This window comes from Pelophylax lessonae (assembly GCF_965119305.1).
Source record: "Pelophylax lessonae genome assembly, chromosome: 11".
Classification (NCBI taxonomy): Eukaryota; Metazoa; Chordata; class Amphibia; order Anura; family Ranidae; genus Pelophylax; species Pelophylax lessonae.
Window position 1 is genome coordinate 177544811 of NC_138778.1, and position 16942 is coordinate 177561752.

Genomic DNA, 16942 nt, shown 5'->3' on the forward strand with positions numbered 1-16942 from the left:
GTCTTTCCATACCATTATTAATATTAATATGAATAAAATATATTTTTTAACAATTTTTAATGAATTTTTACTACACATTAATATTTTTTAGGGATATGTTTAAACCAATAAATTTTATTTAAGATTTATTAAAATATAGTTTATGTAGTATGGTTTTAAATATCGCATTGAGGGTATTATATCTATATACAACATTCATTTATTGTAAACAGCATCCCATCGCCTTGATTTGTTATACATTGATTGGCATTTAATTATTCCTTCAATCTTTAGTATGGCAATCGGACCCTCTCTTCTCCTTTTTTGTATTAGCATAATACTGCCGATTGTCTATTCGGGCTTGTTATAGTAAACCACTGGCGATTTGCCCAAATAAGAAATGGCCGCGGAGCACTTCCGGGTATGGGAGTAAACCTAGCATCCCGAAAGGAATGGGCGGTTCTGAAACCGCCGGCCAGCGATTGGATGTTGTCAGCTAGATACCTCTATTTATTGTGAATGGAAACGTACGGTCACATGATCCCCTGATGACGTCAGCGCGTCTGACGAAACGTGCGTCGGGAACGTGAGACCGTGGAGTTCCGGGTTGGTGATACGCAGAAGCATAGGAGCGTCCCGTACACCAAACCCATGCTGCATTTACTGCATGAAGGCATTTGAATCTAATGTTTTGAGTAAGTGCAATTTCATTAATAAACCCTAATTACCAGAACATACTACACTATCGGAGTTTCCTTATCTTTCTCCCCACAAATATCCTGAAATACTTGGAGTTCCTTATGCGAGCTGAGTCTTATATCAAGGGACCTGAAGGATAGCTTGGAGGCATTTGTGGACCATTCACGCTGCTTTAGACCCCCTGTAATTAAGGGGTCCATCAGCTTTGGTAAGAAGTATTTACCCCGAGCACTGGGTGGAGAAAAGTTTCTTAAGGTGGAGGTCCCTCACTTGAAGTTGGAGTGATATTCAGTCATTGCTGAGAGATCTGTATTGCACTAGGCACTTTAAAGACTGTTTATTTATTTACCAAGGACCTTTTCACATTTAGGATTTTGTATATATTTATATATTTATAACCATTTATTCACATATTTATGCACACAAGCACTTTTTGGTTGTGTTTTAAGTGTTGAGCGCAATTTATTCCACTCTTTTCACATTTATGCGTTTTATACGTTTTTATTGCAGCTTGCACTATGGAAGCAATTCCTCTTATATATATTTAATTAATTTATGACAATTTGATTGATTAATTTATTATCGAATATCACCAATTTTGCGCAGTTTCTTTTGGGCCACCAAAATTCTTTTCATTTATTTTGCACATTTGTGTTGATCCTGCAGCAATGGATATATTTGATTTCATGAAAGATAGGACCACAGCAGATATTTTTTCAGCACAAAGTACTGTTTCAAAAGACATGGAGCAGAGTGTTAAAACTCTCAAAAATGTACTTGAAAAGAAAATCCGTGTATGGTGGGACTTGGCCACCTTAGAACAGTACATAAAAATGAAAATAACGCCAAGAAGGTTACGTTGGGATCTAGGTCCCAATGATGGTCTGGCAGATCCCGACCTAGATAAAGAATGGTTTAATTTTTTTAACCACAGCGAATCCAGACTACTTAGTCTTATTATATCGCGAAGGAAGGCGAAAATGACTAAGCTGGAGGAAAAAATTAGTGAGTTAAAAACCACTTTAGAACCTTATAAAGACAATGCTGATTTTAAAGAAAAAATTATATTAACCCAGAAATTTTTAGAGAAAATAGATAAGGACACCCGAAACAAAAAGATTAATAAGTACCAAAGAGATTTATTGGACTACAAAGAGTCTAAAGTGTACAAATGGCAGGATATTCCGTTAGGACCAAATGCCACAAACATTAATAATATCCCTACACAGTCCCCGGCAGTGAGAGAGATGGGAATTGAGAGATTCATAGATCCTAATTTCACTCCCACTGGGGGGACTCCAAACTTTGATGATAATGGTAGGAATGAGTATACTGGAAATAGAAACAATAGACCACAATATTTTAACACCTCCCAGTACAATGTACCCACGTATAACAGCTACTCCCCTCTGGCCTATACCCCAGAAAATCAACAGAAGGGTTTTCGGGGGAGGGGGCGAGGTGGCGCCCCGGGTCAAAGAGGGAGGGGAAGAGGCTCCAACCACCCGAATGGAACATGGCGGGGACACAGAGGAGGTGGGAGAGGCCAGCCTTGGCAACGAGGGAGGGGTTCACAGAATTGGAGACCCCAACAACAACAATGGAACCAAGGGAATTACTGGCAGAAAGCGAACCATTGGCAGCAGTGGGGAGGGGATACTTATCCCCATTATCAACAGGAAATGACACCCCAAAGAAATCCTCCACCAAACGAAAGAACGGAAAACAGAGGAGAGGGTGCAGAGGTGGACGAAAGAAACAAAAGGAAAAGAGAGTCCTAGGGGCTGGGATCTTTAATCTCAGCAATGCCCAGTTCACTTCTGACGAATTAAAAATACTGGAACTTGGTCTTAAATTTGCCCCTGACAAAAGTGTTGACAAGTTCAACACTTTTATAGATATTGAAAAATACGTCAGGAAGCTTAAAATTAAAAAACATTTTTTAGAAAAACCGTTTAACCCTACCTCTAATAATGCTGATTATCAGGACAGTGGATTGAAAAATCGTTCTGTTTTTAATCCTCCCAAAGCTTCCAACCATTGTTTGGAAGTTTTTAAAAGTATGGTAGAAGATGATGTACGGAAAATTAAATTAAAACACTACTACACCAAAAAAGAATTAGAAAAGGGCCTCAAGGAACTAGAGGACCGTAAAGACATAGTCATACGAGGAGCAGACAAAGGGGGGGGAATAGTAGTTCTCAACAAAAGTGATTACAAACTAGAACTGGACAGACTAGTGGGTGACCAAGTCACCTATCATAAGTTGAGAACCAACCCCACCCAGAGTCTAAAATCAAAACTTGAGAAAATTGTGAAAAAGGCTAAAGAAAAAGGTATACTAACCAAAAAAGAGGCACAGTATCTTGTGCCCAAAGCACCACGCTTACCCACAATTTACCAGTTGCCAAAGGTCCACAAAAACAAGACTAAGCCCCCTGGGAGGCCTATTATTAGTGGCATTGAATCGATTTTTTCCCGGATAGGGGAATATGTGGACCATTTTTTGCAACCGATTGTACCACTTTATCCTTCTCATCTGAAAGACAGTAAACACTTGATCAACCTATTGGAGCAAGTGGAAGTACAGCCAAACACTTTCTTGGTGACAGTTGATATCGAATCCCTGTACACCAGTTTGAAGCAGGATGATGTACTTAACACTACCATAGCTGCCCTAAACACTAAAACCAACATAAAACCTCAACAAAAAAAGTTTATTTGTGATGCCCTGAGCCTAGCCATGGAAAATAATTATTTTTGGCATGATGGAGGCTATTACAACCAAATTAGAGGCGTGGCAATGGGCGCCAAATATGCCCCTAGTGTGGCAAATATCCTTCTTGGGCAATGGGAAGAGAAAGAAATCTTTGCCAATCTGAACCCGTCACTCATTCTATACAAAAGATTCATTGACGATTTACTGTTAGTATGGAATGGGTCAGAGGAATCTCTAAAAATATTCCTTGATGACATGAATAGGAATCAGTACGGCCTTGTATTCACAGCCACATGGGACAAAGTATCTGTAAACTTCTTAGACCTAACATTGGTGAAACAGGGTTGTTCTATCGCTACAAAGAGTTTCTTCAAAGAAACAGATAGAAATAGTTATATCCCTACCCGCAGTTGTCACCATCCCAAATGGCTGGGTGCCATCCCAAAAGGACAATACATGCGCATTAAGCGAAACTGTAAAAATGATGAAGACTTTTTAGCCCAATCTAATTTTTTGACACAAAGATTTGTAGAAAAGGGCTACAAACAAGAAGAGGTTACTAAAATTAGAGACCAGGTACATCGGATGCCTAGGAGTGAGTTACTGAAAACTAAAAAGAAGGAAGCAGAGACAAAAGGGGAACTAGCGTTTTTAACAGATTTTAGCAGGAATTATAAACAGGTTGAAGCAATTGTGCGCAAGCACTGGTCGATTTTATTGAAAGACAAAACTCTGAATAAAGTCCTCCCTGAAAGACCGCATTTTATTTACAGGAAGGCCCCAAATCTGAGACATATGCTGGCACCAAATATACCTGACCCCCCAAAAAACAAACCTACCTTTTTGGATGTAAAGGGTTTTTTTCCTTGTGGTAAGTGCAATGCCTGCCTTATGACAAGAAAAAACCCTAGGAAAATCACCAGTTTCCAGTCGAAAGTCACAGGACAACAATTTGCAATCAAAAAGCTCATTTCATGCAGATCTACACATGTGACTTACTTGATAAGTTGTCCATGTGGACTACAATACATAGGCAGGACCACACGAGAGCTTTCTATCCGGATCAACGAGCATGTAGGAAATGTTAGGAGAGGCTTTCCCAAGCATAGCCTTTCCAACCATTTCCGTCTATATCACAATAAGGATCCATCTCAGATGACCTTTTGTGGTATTGACAGAGTAGATCGTCATTGGAGAGGGGGAAACATGACTAAAAAGATCTCAATGAACGAGACCCAATGGATCTACAAAATGCAGACTTTACAGCCGTCAGGTATGAATATTGACATCGACCTAAATTGTTATATTTCCAATTTTTAAAATGTAATTTTAGAAATACTTTATAAAATACTTTTAAAAACATACCTTTGAGCAATTTCATAAATTATAGGAATATATAGTGCACTTTATCTGTCTTTCCATACCATTATTAATATTAATATGAATAAAATATATTTTTTAACAATTTTTAATGAATTTTTACTACACATTAATATTTTTTAGGGATATGTTTAAACCAATAAATTTTATTTAAGATTTATTAAAATATAGTTTATGTAGTATGGTTTTAAATATCGCATTGAGGGTATTATATCTATATACAACATTCATTTATTGTAAACAGCATCCCATCGCCTTGATTTGTTATACATTGATTGGCATTTAATTATTCCTTCAATCTTTAGTATGGCAATCGGACCCTCTCTTCTCCTTTTTTGTATTAGCATAATACTGCCGATTGTCTATTCGGGCTTGTTATAGTAAACCACTGGCGATTTGCCCAAATAAGAAATGGCCGCGGAGCACTTCCGGGTATGGGAGTAAACCTAGCATCCCGAAAGGAATGGGCGGTTCTGAAACCGCCGGCCAGCGATTGGATGTTGTCAGCTAGATACCTCTATTTATTGTGAATGGAAACGTACGGTCACATGATCCCCTGATGACGTCAGCGCGTCTGACGAAACGTGCGTCGGGAACGTGAGACCGTGGAGTTCCGGGTTGGTGATACGCAGAAGCATAGGAGCGTCCCGTACACCGAACCCATGCTGCATTTACTGCATGAAGGCATTTGAATCTAATGTTTTGAGTAAGTGCAATTTCATTAATAAACCCTAATTACCAGAACATACTACACTATCGGAGTTTCCTTATCTTTCTCCCCACAAATATCCTGAAATACTTGGAGTTCCTTATGCGAGCTGAGTCTTATATCAAGGGACCTGAAGGATAGCTTGGAGGCATTTGTGGACCATTCACGCTGCTTTAGACCCCCTGTAATTAAGGGGTCCATCAGCTTTGGTAAGAAGTATTTACCCCGAGCACTGGGTGGAGAAAAGTTTCTTAAGGTGGAGGTCCCTCACTTGAAGTTGGAGTGATATTCAGTCATTGCTGAGAGATCTGTATTGCACTGGGCACTTTAAAGACTGTTTATTTATTTACCAAGGACCTTTTCACATTTAGGATTTTGTATATATTTATATATTTATAACCATTTATTCACATATTTATGCACACAAGCACTTTTTGGTTGTGTTTTAAGTGTTGAGCGCAATTTATTCCACTCTTTTCACAAGAAAACATACACAATAAACAGTGGTTCTAGCCCTTTCACAATCTATTCAAAGCTAAAAACAACATGAACTAAAAACAAAGTTTTGGCCTTAGGTACACTTTAAAGGTAAATCTTGATGGGGCGCGTCTCACGCCTGGATTCCATGGATCGTCCATCTTGGATCTTGGATACTCCAAGAGCGAGAAGGTCTTGCTATAATTCAACATGGGAAGGGGTGCTCTGTCTACTGTTTATCTGGCGGACCCCAGGTACTCCAGTCTGCACTGCTCTCTGACAAAATTCCCTGCTGTGTTGCTGTTCAGCTGGGAATTTTGTTTTTCTCACCCATTCTTGTGTGTCCCAGCTCCTCTGGAATTGTTTTCAACAAGGACATGTAACAGAATACATTTTGGCTTAAATTTATGAAGAAATTTTATTTTTTTTTATTTTTATTGGATATGTTTTATGGCAGAAAGTACAAACCCGATTCCAAAAAAGTTGGGACACTGTATAAATTGTGAATAAAAACAGAATTCAATGATGTGGAAGTTTCAAATTTCAATATTTTATTCAGAATACAACATAGATGACATATCAAATGTTTAAACTGAGAAAATGTATCATTTTAAGGGAAAAATAAGTTGATTTTTAATTTCATGGCATCAACACATCTCAAAAAAGTTAAGACAAGGCCATGTTTACCACTGTGTGGCATCCCCTCTTCTTTTTATAACAGTCTGCAAATGTCTGGGGACTGAGGAGACAAGTTACTCAAGTTTAGGTATAGGAATGTTGTCCCATTCTTGTCTAATAATGGCTTCTAGTTGCTCAATTGTCTTAGGTTTTCTTTGTCACATCTTCCTCTTTATGATGCTCCAAATGTTTTCTATGGGTGAAAGATCTGGACTGCAGGCTGGCCATTTCAGTACCCGGATCCTTCTTCTACGCAGCTATGATGTTGTAATTGATGCAGTATGTGGTCTGGCATTGTCATGTTGGAAAATTCAAGGTCTTCCCTGAAAGAGACGACGTCTGGATGGGAGCATGTGTTCTAGAACTTGGATATACCTTTCAGCATTGATGGTGCCTTTCCAGATGTGTAAGCTGCCCATGCCACACGCACTCATGCAACCCCATACCATCAGAGATGCAGGCTTCTGAACTGAGCGCTGATAAAGACTTGGGTTGTCCTTGTCCTCTTTAGTCCGGGTGACATGGCGTCCCAGTTTTCCAAAAAGAACTTCAAATTTTGATTCGTCTGACCACAGAACAGTTTTACACTTTGCCACAGTCCATTTTAAATGAGCCTTGGCCCTGAGAAAACGCCTGTGCTTCTGGATCATGTTTAGATGTGGATTCTTTTTTGGCCTATAGAGTTTTAGCCGACAACGGCGGATGGCATGGTGAATTGTCTTCACTGACAATGTTTTCTGGAAGTATTCCTGAGCCCATGTTGTGATTTCCATTAAAGTAGCATTCCTGTATGTGATGCTGTGCTGTCTAAGGGCCCGAAGATCACGGGCATCCAGTATGGTTTTCCGGCCTTGACCCTTATGCACAGAGATTGTTCCAGATTTTCTGAATCTTTGGATGATATTATGCACTGTAGATGATGATAACTTCAATCTCTTTGCGCAGTTGCCAGTTAAAGTAGCACAATGTTGAATAGCAAAAAATGGCCTAGTCGTTGTATATTGTTTAGTCTGTGTGAAAGTTTTATCATCGAGAAACTATGGTATATATATCTGAAAATTGAGCGGTTAGTACATCAGCGTTGATCATTTCTTGAGACCCTAAAGACAGTACAAATACCCCCTAATGACCATTTTTTGGAAAGTAGACAGTCTGAGGTATTTGGTAAGAGGCATGGAGAGTTTTTTGAAGTTGTCACTCATTTTTGGAAAATAAAAAAATTCAGTAAAATGTTGGACGTCCCAGTAGTTATGATTTATGGAGCGCTGTGTCCGTTGATGAACAAAAGAGAAAATGGGATTTTTGTACTTACCGTAAAATCCATTTCTCGACGGACACAGCACCCACCTGTCTATAGAGTTCTGATACTTCTAATACTACTTGCTACTAAACTGAATATCTAGAGCAGAGAGGGGGGTTATATACCAAGCTGAGGTCGGCCCATGAGCGTAGCTAGGTGTTTTTTGTTCTGCCTAGTCCTGCTCCTGGAGGAGGTAATATAACCCAGTAGTTATGATTTATGGAGCGCTGTGTCCGTAGATTAAATCAGCTTCTGGGTTTTATTTCCAAAGTTTGACTAAGCAAGCTGTTAGAAGCTGATTTTTTTTTTTGCAGAAATTAGCCTGATTTTGCACTCTCCAGCTTTAGTAAAAAAAAAAAAAAAAAAAAAAAAAAAAACATTGTTTACTATTGTGGTGTTGTGATTGGCCCATTGGCCCACAGCTCTCACATGGTCCAGGATGCTATGATTGGCCAGATACCATGAGATCACTGATGATGATAAACAATTACAGATCACACACAGTAGTACACGATGTAATGAATTTATTCCATTCATGACTATGTGACATGTGATCGCACAGCGATCATGTGGTACCTGGGCCGCCTACAGGGTCAGTGGACAGAGCAAGTGCAGATTGCACCACTTCATGCCTGTGCCTTGCCCTATGCCTGAGGGAGGCACCCGGCAGCAGTAAATATACTGCTGGCTGTCGGCAAGTGATTTTACAACACTCTGTAGCTGTTTGGGAACCAAGGAGTCCAGTTGCCAGAGTTTTGGGATAGGAATGTTGTCCCATTCTTGCCTGAGTTAGGATTCTAACTTATCAACAGTCCTGGGTCGTCTTTGTCATATTTAGAATTTCAAGATGTACCAAATGTTTTAAGTTGATGAAAGGTCTGGACTGCAGGCAGGCCAGTAATGCACCCGGATTCTTCTGCTAGGAAACCATGCTGCTGTCATGTCAATGACAATTACTCAGTCATGCAACACTACCCATAAAAAATTTGTGTCCTTTTTTCACACAAATAGAGCTTTCTTTTGATGGTATTTAATCCCTACTGGGTTTTTTATTTTTTGTGCTATGAATAAAAAAAGACTGAAAATATTGTGAAAAAACGCATTTTTCTTTGTTTCTGCCATAAAATTTAGCAAATGAGTAATTTTTCTTCACAAATTTTGGCCAAAATTTATACTGCTACTTATCTTTGGTAAAAATAACCCAAATAAGTGTATATTATTTGGTCTTTGTGAAAGTTCTAGAGTCCACAAGTTATGGTGCTAATCATTGAAAATTGATCACACTTGATCACACCTGATGTACTGAAGGCCTATCTCATTTCTTGAGACACTAAAAAGTCAGGAAAGTACAAATACCCCCCAAATGACCCCTTTTTGGAAAGTAGACATTCCAAGGTATTTAATAAGGGGCATGGTGAGTTTTTTGAAGTTGTAATTTTTTCCCACAACTCTTTGCAAAATTAAGATTTTTTTTTTTACAAATTGACGTATTAACAGGTTATTTCTCTCACACAGCATATGTATACTTGCAACTACACCCCAAAACACATTCTACTACTCCTCCTGAGTATGGCGATACCACATGTGTGAGACTTTTTCACAGCCTGGCCACATACAGAGGCCTAACATCCAAGTAGCACCGTCCGACATTCTAGGAGCACAAATTACACATATAATTTCCTGACAACCTATCGCACTTTTGAAGGCCCTGGAGCACCAGGACAATGGAAACCCCCATAAAACGACCCCATTTTGGAAAGCAAACAGCCCAACGTATAATTTTTGAGGCATAATGAGTCTTTTGAATATGTCATTTTTTTCCACAAGTTTTTGGAAAATGTGGAAAGAAAATGAAAACACAAATTTTTTTTACACAAAGCTGTCCATTTATGCAATATTTCTAACACATAGCATGTACATAGCAAAAATTGCACCCCAAAATACATTCTGCTATTCCTCCTGAGTATGGCGATACCACATGTGTAACACTTTTACACAGCCTAGCCACATACAGAGGCCTAACATCCAAGTAGCACTTTTCACAAAGTTGTCCATTTATCCACTTTAAGACTGGGCCTATTTTTGACACTTGGTGTTTACAAGCTAAAATCATTTTTTTTGCTAGAAAACTACTTAGAACCCCCAAACATTATATATTTTTTTTAGCAAAGACCCTAGAGAATAAAATGGAGATCGTTGCAATATTTTTTATCACACCATATTTGCGCAGCAGTCTTCCAAAAGCAATTTTTTTGAAAAAAACTCACTTTTTTTAACAAAAAAATAAGAAAACAGTAAATTTAGCCCAATTTTTTTCCATAACGTGAAAGATAATGTTACGCCGAGTAATTAGATACCCAACATGTCATGCTTCAAAATTGCGCATGCTCACAGAATGGCGCCAAATATTGGTACTTAAAAATCCCCATAGGCAACATTTTAAAAATTTCTGCAGGTTACCAGCTTAGAGTTACAGAGGAGGTCTAGGGCTCAAATTATTGCTCTCGCTCTAACGATCGCGGAGATACCTCACATGTATGGTTTGAACACCGCTTACATATGTGGGCGGGACTTGCATATGCCTTTGCTTCTGCGCGCGAGCTAACGGGGACAGGGTGCTTTAAGTTTTTTTTTTCCTATTTATTTTATTTATTATTTTTACAAGTTTAAAAAAAAAATGTTTTGATAATTTTTATTCCTATTACAAGGAATGTAAACATCCCTTGTAATAGAAATAGGCATGACAGGTCCTCTCTATTGTGAGATCTGGGGTCAAAAAGACCTCACACCTCACAACTACACTAAAAAAGTTGAAAAAGGAAAAAAAAAAAAAGCGGCCCTTTAAACCGGTTGCTAGGCAATGTCTTTTGACGTAGCCCCGGTCCTCCAAGCCATAGAGTCGAGTGAGGGCCATCTTGCCCTCACTCGACTTCCTGTCTCTGAGGATCCGGGACCGGATAGTTTTCCCCGCTGCCGGCGGGTCCGGTAAGCTGGAAAAACGTCTGGGACGCGGCAGGAGGGGGGGGGGGGCACCTCTTCCCCTGCACCGTAAGGGTAATTCCGCAGCGAATCCGCCACTGGGACCACCCTTATCTGAAAGCCGACCGCCCGCCGTTTCAAAAAATACTGGGGGTTATGGCAGCTATGCATTGCTATGGGGCTGGGATGTCCACTCTGATCCGTCACAGACCGGGAACTGCGATGCGCTCCTTCCGTTTCCGCTCCCCTCTCCCCTGCCCCGACCCATTGGCTGGGAAGGGGGTGGGGGGCGTGGTTGCGGCCGCAGCGCATCAGCGCCACTACTTTCCTTGCAGAACGTGACGTCATTATGGCGTCGGCGTCCTTGCACATGATTTCCACCAGCATTCTTATAGGGACACCATCTTCAGCAGCTGCTGTCTGCCTGGTGATGTCCCGTAGTTTTGAATGGCTAGTGATGCTGGGAGTGATCTCTGCCTCTTCCTCGGTGCAGGTCTGCATTCAATCTCTCCAATTTTACCCTTACAACTCCCCAGCATACGGTTACCCTTTCCATGTAGGCTTGAGATGCCTTTCCCTTTGTTCTCTCTTTTTTTGGGATACTTTTATTATTCCACTTTATTTTGGGATTCTCCCTTTCCTTACACTTGTCTTTTGCTGGATTCCTCAGCATGCTTATCGGTCACTTCACTTACCTATTTTGGATGGGACACTTTCCATCCCCCCCTTTATCTCATCACTTTGACACACTGTCACACACATTGGTCTTGGCTTCTATTCTTTCTCACACTTCTGGTGTTGGGTTCATTCCACTTTCTATTACCTTTGGTCTTGGGTTTAGCATTTTACTTTATATTATATTTTCCATTATTATTACAGTTTACCCCATTACCAATTATATCCTTGAACTTATTTCCCCATATAGCCCATCTTATGCCAGATTATCTCTGGTTTTGGGCTTAATATTGTACCTGTATATTATTACATGGATTACCCTACCATTAACTATTTTCTCAAACATAGCTCAATACAGCCCCTATGACCTCCAAAGGATATTCACCTATCATATGTGGACCTTGCGCCTGGGCCGTATGCGGAATCCTTGCTCCCTCAGTTCCCTTTATGGACGTATTTTCGGGTGGCCTCCAGCCCTTTTTGGCAGTGTTTTACCCTATTGTAAGTTTAATTTTACATTTTTTCCAATCCCTAACCCTTCTTTGGGATGCTATACCAAACATGTTATATTTTCTACGGATCGAAATGTGCCTGCTCCTGAGGAAGTGAACTATGTTTCACGAAACGCGTAGAGCTTAAGAGACCTTTTCAACTGACAGCCAATGTACAGCAGGCATCCAATTACCTTTTATATAGTTTATTTGTTGATATTTTTTGTCAATCTATGTATCATTCATTATGATTGTATCATGGTATCCTTGTGTATATTGTTTACATTCCCCATTTGATTTTATTAATACTCAATGTACAAATGTTTAAGTGCTATGGAATATGTCAATAAATACGTGATGATTTATCATATGCTCCCTTCTGCTTACCAGCAGTTGTATATGTATTACCAATTTATTATCATGTACGCACTGGCCACACCTCATATAAAGTCCCACGTTTTTAGTTTTGAACACTATGTGTTCCCCCATATTTTATATGTAGCTAGTGAAGTCAGGGAAAAGTCAGATCATCTAATACTCGGACTTGTTCCATGTCAGTGACTCGGAAAATACTGTAAGCTTTGGGTCATCATGATAGCCAGGACATTAGTATATCCAGAAGGAGATCTCAGCAATGGCAGCCTCCATATTTCTCTCTGTACAATCTTCACTTATTACTGAATATGGATGTCAGAGAATCTGTACAAATGGCGGTAGTAGATGTGGATGTTGAAGAACATGATAAGGCAATGAATGTTATGATTATCTACAATACGATCCTATCAGCTGTGCCATTGTAGTGGTGACAGGGTCACTTTAAGAGAATCTACTTATACTCTGATTATACTATATTGTTGTACCCCCCCCCCCACAAAGTATTTGTTCATATCTTTATTAGCCCACTTACACCAACAGTTTGTTAATTCTACCTTTTGAAAAAATGATTAAACACACCCACACAGATAAAAGAAATGTGCATTTATTTATTTTTTGCATTTGAGCCTGAAAAGCATTGCAGGCACGATCAGTGAATGGAGGGTGCAATGCTCAGGCTCCTGCAGACTATTCTTCCAGCTGCAGGACTATACAGATATACAGACATTCAGTCACAGGGCTGGAGAAAGTGATCAATGAACTATGGGTGTGGTGACGTCCCACACTTGTGTTCTATTCAGTGGAGGCACCAGGATGAGGGGGGTTCTATATCACCTTCAAAATGTCTTCAGGCACCCCCATCCATCGGGTATCTGCCTGGGTTTCCAAACACCAATACATACACAGTGCAGAGCAGCCTATACCTGTTTTCAAGCACAGAGGAGGAGCTACTGCATCTGCTCCACCTCCTTCCTTAGCCAATAACATGCTGCGAGTTGCCCTGGAAACGCCCCCTCTTCCCGAACTGTCACGTAGGATGAAGGGGAAGAGCCAAGGGACCCAGTTGCCTGCCGCCGCTCCATATCCATATCATGCAGGAGGAGGTGAGCTTGACACCAGCAAAACAATGCGTCTGTGACTAGCACACGGTGCTTTTTGCATTTGAACAGTTAGATGAACGGTCCCCATCCCAGAAGTCATGGCATTAGAGGGTATGTGTGGGCTGATCTTTACATTCCTACCCCAATTATAGCTTGTCGAATTCTGGAGACCTCCCCCCCCCACTCTCTCTCCAATGATGGGACTTGTTTTATTCCCTGTAACACAACAATGGGACTTATCCCAGTGACACCAATCATGGGACTTATTTAATTTCAACTGACACTAATGGTGGGATTTATTATTTTGCCTTTGACATCAATGATGGCGTGTACTTTATCCCACTGACATCAATGATGGCGTGTACTTTATCCCACTGACATCAATGATGGCGTGTACTTTATCCCATTGACATCAATGATGGCGTGTACTTTATCCCACTGACATCAATGATGGAGTGTACTTTATCCCACTGACAACAATGATGCCGTGTACTTTATCCCACTGACATCAATGATGGCGTGTACTTTATCCCATTGACATCAATGATGGCGTGTACTTTATCCCATTGACATCAATGATGGCGTGTACTTTATCCCACTGACATCAATGATGGAGTGAACTTTATCCCACTGACATCAATGATGGAGTGTACTTTATCCCACTGACATCAATGATGGCGTGTACTTTATCCCATTGATATCAATGATGGAGTGTACTTTATCCCACTGACATCAATGATGGAGTGTACTTTATCCCACTGACATCAATGATAGTGTGTACTTTATCCCATTGACATCAATGATGGAGTGTACTTTATCCCATTGACATCAATGATGGCGTGTACTTTATCCCACTGACATCAATGATGGCGTGTACTTTATCCCACTGACATCAATGATGGAGCGTACTTTATCCCATTGACATCAATGATGGAGTGTACTTTATCCCATTGACATCAATGATGGCGTGTCCTTTATCCCATTGACATCCACGATGGAGGGTACTTTATCCCATTGACATCAATGATGGAGTGTACTTTATCCCATTGACATCAATGAGACTTATTTTATTATCATTAACACCAATGATGGGATTTATATTCTTCTCACTACACCAATGATGGAATTTATTTCATTCTAATTGACACCAATGATGGGCTTTGTTTTGTGCCCATTGACACCAATGTTAGGACTTATTTTATCCCACTGACACGAATGATGGGATTCATTTTCTTCTCACTGACACCAATGATGTACCCCTATGCCTTCGTGGCAGCACGCTTCACACACCTCATTTTTCTTCTCAAGCCCTTTGAGGGGATCCTCTTAATTTTTTTTTTCCAATAGTTTGAAACTGTACAAAAGGATATATCTTTATTGAGAGACTTGCATTAAATCTGAATAAAATGGCATTGGTCCTACGAAACAATGTGACGAATATAAATAAAGATCACCTTCTCCCCTCTTCTGACACAAGCTTGATCCATCTTGTTCCAGAATTTTCCCCAAATCTGCACAGCAGAATGTACAATGCACCATAACAAGTGACTTTGCGTTGCCGTGCGCTGTTTTGGGAGAAAATAATCTATAAATCAATATGTGGACCAGTGGTTCTTAACCTGGGTTCGATCGAACCCCAGGGGTTCGGTAAATCAGTCTCCGGGTTCGGCGGGGGGGGGGGACAAAGGGGCAATTGCTCCCCCCGAGAAAATATTACTGATTGTGAGGCCGAGTGCACCCCGGGAAATCAGAGCTGCGGTCAGGACAACTCACAGCCATTACACATAGACACTTGACACTCCGCCCCCTGTACCTCCCCCAGCAGGTTTCCAGCCTATCTCCTGCAGGCTGCTTGCTGCATGAGTGGGCGGGATGGGGATGTACCTGACCACGGAGATCGCGCCCGCCTGGAAGAGGGAAGTGTGAGCAGCTGAGCAGAGGGAGCCAAGTGAATGTTCCTGGAGGTAGGTTTAGCTAGCTGTACATGGTGGACAAGGACCTCTATGCTACGTCTGCTGAGTTACTGCAGCTTAGCATAGAGGTGCTGTTAGCTGACAGATGGAAATGCATGTCCTTTTCATTTAGCTCAATAAAGCATTGTGAATACCCCCTGGTGTGTGCCCTCCTGATACCCCATGGAATGCTCTCCCAACATCTCCCCCCAATGTGTGCCCTCCTAACACCCCATGGTATGCCCTCCAAACACCTCCCCAAAGTGTGTTCCCTCTTGACGCCCCATGCTATGTCCTCCCAACCCCCCCAGTGTGTTCCCTCCTGACACCCCATGGTATGTCCTCCCAGCCCCCCCCCAGTGTGTGCCCTCCTGATACCCCATAGTATGCCCTCCCAACACCTCCCCCCTCAGTGTGTTCTCTCCTGACACCCCATGGTATGCCCTCCCAACCCCCCCACCCCAGTGTGTGCCCTCCTGACACCCCATGTTTTAATGGTTTTGTTCTTTGTTCTTAATGGTTTTGTTTTTTGAGATACAGTCGCCAACACTTGCAGGGAGGCCCCAGCGAGATTTGAACTCGCGACCCCTGGTTTACAAGACCAGTGCTCTAACCTCTGAGCTATGGAGCCTTTTTTTTTTTTTTTTTTTATGGTTTTGTTCATTTTGTGCACCTTTGTATAAATATATACCTAAATATATACCTATGTTTTGAATTTGAAAAAATCATATTTTATTTTTTCAATTAAGAAGGGTTCGGTGAATGCGCATATGAAACTGGTGGGCTTCAGTACCTCCAACAAGGTTAAGAACCACTGCTGTGGACATTACTATACACCCTTTCCATTTCTAATGAACTTTGCATAAAAAGAGGGATTTTTGGTCCACATGTATCGCAATACATGTTTAAGCTGGCCAACTGCGTCAAAGTAATCCCTCCCTGGCCAGTTTTTTTTTTTTTTTTGTTTGCTTCCTATATATACAGAGCATAGCTTAGTGGTTTCAGTATAAAATCCCTGCACCTACAGGGAAGAAATTCCTGGCGGTGTCACTGTGTCTTTTGACACAGGGTACAAAGCTTGACGGTTTCTATCCAAAGGGAAACGCTGTAGGTGCAGGACACAAGTTCTTGGCGGTTTCTTCTGTGTATATAGGAATTGATGATGGTATGTTTAACAGGTGAATTCCATAACTGGTGAGCTGTCAGTGGGCATGTGGCCTGTGTAGTAGCTTTGAAATCCCCACTCTTCTACTCTCTAGGGCACTTGCAGGACAGATCTGTGATATTCTGACACAGAACATCGAGCCCTGAATATAGAAGACAGAGAAGAGCAAGGATTTCAAATCCCCGGAACCACTACACAGGCTCCATGGGCACTGACAGTTCAGCTACCTGGGAGGTAAGTACAGCTGAAGATGTACAATGTGCA